Source organism: Tuber melanosporum (assembly GCF_000151645.1).
Source record: "Tuber melanosporum whole genome shotgun sequence assembly, scaffold_214, strain Mel28".
Classification (NCBI taxonomy): Eukaryota; Fungi; Ascomycota; class Pezizomycetes; order Pezizales; family Tuberaceae; genus Tuber; species Tuber melanosporum.
In genome coordinates, this window is record NW_003298880.1 from 25438 (window position 1) to 31437 (window position 6000).

Sequence of the window (6000 nt, forward strand, 5' to 3'; positions counted from 1 at the left end):
CTCATAACACAATACATGTACCGCATCGAGCGCTCAGTAACAGTTAGTACAAGTTAAGTTGTCGAGACTGGCCAGTCCAAATTGAAATGGGAAGCACTAACCTATTTGAGTAATCGTGATGGGAAAAGCCCAGTTGTTCGAGGAGGTGTAGTGCTCGGAATACCACAAAATCTGTACCGCTCAGTATGGCCATGATGAGAACGGGCATCGCCCGCGTAGATTTACTCCCGATTTCCCAAATGGGCTAGTAGTACCATCTTATCTCGAGTTATGGTTTTTCGCCAAGACCGAGCGTTGCTAAAGGTTGGGCTGTGCCCGAAGTCTGAAATAGCCCTCTCCGCTCTTCCTAATTTGCATAGTGAGTTAACCTAGGGGTGGATTTTAGGTGCCTACAACAGTAGGGGTATTCAAAGTTGAAAAACCTGAAAAAAAATAGCTTACTTCCCTGTTTCATGTAAGCTTGGCACATCCAGAAACAGTTAACTTACCATAAGTCTAGCTTACTAGACAATACTTTTCCCTCTAGTAGAGATGGAGGTTAAGAGGTCAGTAATGAGTAAAAGTGAGTATTCAGTAACAGAATACGTAAATATGACATAATCAGAATCAGAATAATGTAGAATGTAAAGAAGAAAAACAAGTGATATCCAAACAACAACAATCAGGACCAGATGCCATGCACCTCAGAAAAAGCAAGAATCATTCATCAACTTCATGATATATGGTTATAAAATGTCATTATTCAATTGATATTCAACGATGATGATGATTTATCTCTTCTTTTTAGATGCCTTCAACCTTCACGCTCAGCTTCCAATTGGCCTTAAAACTTGGAAGACTCCAACAAAAACGTTTTTTTCAGTGATGTTTGACACTCCTGTGATAATAAATCTTGATGGGAACAATGGGCTAGAACTATGTCTTGGTGGAGGGGAAGAGGTGATAGGGGAGTCAGAAATGGAGATTATTGAGTTTCTTGGACTTGGGATACCAATGATGCAGTATTTTATGCTATGAGACCCAATACCACGTACTGAGTACATGTTTAATTATCATGTATGTAATAAATCAAATATAGACTACTTTTAAGGAAAAAGAATTGAAATTAATATATATTAGATTTATATGATATCAGAAGATAGATTTATGGCATTTTTTCGGATGAAACAAGACTCTTTCAATCAACTATTCTCCCTTATTCGCAATGATCCGATTTTTAAAAACAACTCTAATAATCCTCAAACCTCTCCCACCATACAGTTAGCAACAGCTCTGTACTTTATGGGCTTTAATGGTACATCCACTGTTCGTGGAGCTGCTCATTTGGGTATTAGTGAAGGAACTGCAAGACTATACTGTAATTGCAGTATTTCTGCTCTTGTTTGACTCCTTCCATGCCTTATCAAATGGCCAGATTCAGCTAGTATTCAATTTCAGGATATGAGAATTGGGATAGAAAGAGATAGTGGGTTTCCAGGATGTGTCAGCTTTTTAGATGGTGCAGATATGGTACTGCAATACGGTTTATTATACCATGGCAAGACATATTTCAATAGAAAAAAGAAATATGCATTAAATATATAAGGGATCTGTGATAGCAAATGGAAGTTCATCTTTTTCTCGAGTGGCTTTCCTGCCTCAGTTGCTGATCCAACAGCCTTTTGTCGAACATCATTTTTCAAACAGCCTAATCTATTTTTTTCACGACGAGACAAGTATATTTTCGCAAACAAGGTGTATCAAGTTATACCTTGCTGTGTAATACCATATAAAGAACCACTTGCGAGCTGGGAAGTGGGAGGGTATAAGGATTTCAATAGAAAGCTAGTAGAGACACACATTAAGGTTGAGCATGCCTTCGGTGTTTTAAAAAACAGGTGATGTTCTTCACGAGAAATACCAATCAAGATAACTAATTCAAATGATCATATATGAGTAGTTGCTTGGATAATGGCCTGTATAGTATTACATAATTTTCTTTGTGATATTGAAGATGATGAGGAGTGGTGGCTACTACAAAGAATAGAAGAAGATTATAAGATAGAGAATAATGAAGACTGGGAGGATGAGGTATTAGGAGTTGAAGCTGAACATTACGCTGGAATAGAATGGAGAAACAGAATATGTGAATATTTTTTAAACAGAATGTAATTAATGAAACAATACACAAACTATGAAATAAAAACAAAAATAATCAAAATAACAATCAATAGTAAAACATATAACATTAGCTGAAAATAGAAATAATAATTCAAAATAGTACAACTTTTATATATTCAAACATTACATCTTACTCAAAATAATTCTAATTGAACTCTCCAAAATTGCCTCTACCACCAGCATTTTGATTCTCCAATGTTCCTTGAAGCTGAAGGAACAGTAAATCAGTTCGACATTGTTCTGCTTTGATCCGTTCCCTTTCTACTTCTAACTTTTCTCTTTTCAATTCAATCTCTCTTTCTCATAGTTTCCCTTATTGTCGAAGATGCCGATTGAAAAAGTCAAACTTTTTGTGTTCTCCCTCTGCCTTTGCTGAAGCAAGTATACCAACTGCTTCTACAAGGGCATTTGATCTACTTCTTTTCTTTCTTTGAATCCCCAAAGATGATGTGTTCTCCTCTCTATTGACTAGTAAAATTTCTGGAAATCGTCATTTTCTGGATTCTCGAGGAGCTGTAGCTTGAATAAAGTCTGAAGTATCTATCACCTGTGCTGCTTGTTCCTTGACGTACCATTCAACAACAACAACTTCCTCTCCAATTTCTCTACCCCAATTGTAACCGGTACGGGTACTCGGTTATTGGTTTTGTTTTATGTTTTGTTTTAAGTATCACTTTGATACTTGGTTTGTTTTAAGTATCGTTTGATACTTGGTTTTGTTTTATGTTTTGTTTTAAGTATCGCTTTGATACTTGGTTTGTTTTAAGTATCGCTTTGATACTTGGTTTGTTTTAAGTATCGTTTGATACTTGGTTTTGTTTTATGTTTTAAGTATCGTTTTTGATACTTAAGGAATTTTACCAAAGAGTATCAATTGATACCTTTGATTAGTTTCGTTCATGCTAGACATGAACAGATTTGTGTATTTAAAGACTGCCTGTTTCTACGATAGAAAAGGCAGACTTCGACAGACAGTATTTCAATATACTTGGTTGAACAGTTACTTCTTTGTTCCTCAGTACGCCCATGAAGCCTCCTTTAGTTCTCAGCTCTCGCCTCCTCTCTGGAAGAGCAGGCCACCTGCCAACTATCGTATCTTTACCAATAACGTGATTAGCACCTTGCGAACACGTTACACCAATTCTCCCTCTCCTCCACACTTCGACTTACACCGCTTGTGACTTCCTCCTCCTTCTTTCCAATATTACCAAGACTTGGAATTTGGAACCTGTTAAGCTCATCACTCATTGTAGTAGTCATGGTAGGGACTACAGCTACCAATAATTGATCAATGGTAGCAGCAGTAGTAACTGGATCGAGGCCGGAGTCATAAGAGACAGGTGGACGTATATTAGGTCAATTCCCCAGTATCTTCTCCAGGCAGAAGAAATATGGACAGCGTGAAAGTAGTTTGTTTGTTGATATTTTTAATTAGTGAATCTGATATTATAATTTCTTGTAAGAAAGAATATTGAAACTGGTAATTTATAGTATACTAGTATAAATAATTAGGAGAAGGAAGAAAAATAAAACGTTTTATTATACCATGTAAACTCTGTCTTCCTTCATCTAAACCCTGTATGGATAAACCCCATCCGCTCTGATTGTTCAGATTTGCTGTAGCTTGGTAGTCTTTCATCAGATTGTCGTATTTATATTCGACCTTAACAGATTCATTGGTAGGAATTCGAGTTGCAATCTTACTTACAACAGCTTTCTTGGTGATACCATATCTCTTATTGATTTTTTGAAGATTTTCTGGATTCTCAAACCATTGAATAAGGCTCTTGGTCTCATCTTTCGTCCAAATGGTGCTTTCAGAGTAATCGCATGGCATCATGATATTCTATGGTATTGTTGTTATTGTTCAGTATTTCCCTTTGTGTTGAGATCTTTGAAGGTGAAAATACGTTCCCTTGTGCACAAAACCTTTTTTAGTTCGAGGTGTTTTTTTTTTTTGGTCTTGAAAGATGTGGGGGTCTTAACCATGATACTGGGTACTCTATAATCCTATTAGATCTTTACTTCTAGTACACTAATGCAGGTTAAAGGCAATTGTAACGATTCCGCTTCAGATAGTTAGTTCTTGGCGATGGGGAATGATACTTCTCTTCTTCTCCTTCTTCTTTCCTTCATCATACAATAGCACTAGGCCTCTGCCTACATTGCCGATAGTACAAGATCTTTGTCTTCTATTAGGAATGCCTATCGTAAACTTTCTCTAACTCTTCTTTCGTGATGAGCTTTCCTGGGCGTAACAATAAAGGTTGCGATAATGATGAAGATCTTAAAGGTGTTTTATATTAGTTAAAGTAATAAGTAGGAAAAGTACTTAGAATTTAATCTAATTTTATTTAAACTCGTACTGCCAACAATGGCATACGACGAGCCCCTGCTGGGACAGGGATACCGCTAACTGGTATACCACTAACCCTAAGCTAACTAAGTCTACGGCCCCGTACCTGCCATCCCTGAGTCATGCCTGCACGAGAACTAATTACAAGGCCATCAAATAACCCAGTACCCACACCAGTCCAAGTCCGTAGCCCCTCTTGTATGAAGCCAACCAGCACTAAGCATAGCCGAAGCTGAGCAAAAGACCAACACGACCAGGTTCTTCATTTAAAAAACATAAAATTATTAGAACCTGGTCTGAAAACCATCCCACAAAACCTCCACCACAGTAGAAAACTAACAAACAAACACACAAACTAAACCTACAGGGGACACAAGGGTAGAGAGGAGGTAACCGACATGTCAACCTCTTGCACCCGCATGTCAGGCCATCGATCCTATGAACCGACTTTGCCGGTTGCCTCCGTAGAGCAAACTGGTAAGGAGGATCTGTACCCACTGCCTGTTCCTCAACTAGAACATCATAAACATAGGAGATACATAGAGGTAGTAACAGACAAAGAAAGGTCAGAGGGGGCCTATCTCCCACACGTGATGTCATGCCTCCTCCTGCCAAACCCATAGCCAAACTGAAGAAACCAAAAAAACCCCCCAAAACCCCATGCGCATGACCCAAACAAGTCCAACCAGGTGGTCTCAACCCACTATCTGTGCAGGTGGCCATCAACCCATTGATCTATCGAGGAGCTTTGCAGTACTTAGTAGCTTCGCCTAACAGCCCAAGCTGGGTCTGAAACACATAATTAAACCTCACCCAACCTGATCCAGGCCTGACCGGTACTTGCAGGGGCCGCTCCCCCTACAATCAGCCCCCTATAAGCCCTACACGCCAGATGCCACAGAGCATATCCAGCCTCCCAGCTCCTCAGACACATCAACCATCTAATAGCCACAGGATAGCCTATACCTAGCCCCATCAGGAAGCCACTAGTCTTTACCTTACCAATGGAGCCCCAACTCCCAGCATCTCGCAGCCGAGGGGGGCCCACTAACCATAGTCAGGAGCCACAAAGAAGGTATTACCCATACTCGAAGGCACCAGCATCAGCCACACCATCCAGCCCAGTTGAACAGAAGTCCAACTAAGCTGGAAAAGAGTAGACAGAGCCAGCCAGAGCCAGCCTCACAGGTCCAGCAGTAGGCACAGACCAAACGATGGGAAAGAGGCACATCCGACTGACACGACATGAAGGGGGAGCGCGAGCGAACAGAAGCAGACAACGAGGAGGTAGGCCCCACTTGCAATGGGTGAACCTGCCAACCATACTCCGCAACTGAATCACCCAAATACACAGACAATGCAAGTGTCTGGCAGCCAATCGTCCTACACCACCCCTGGCAGTAATGAAAAACCACACTAAGGGGTAAGATTTTTCAGGATCAAAGCCATCTCCACCAAGGCGAGAAGGAGACAACTGACTGAAT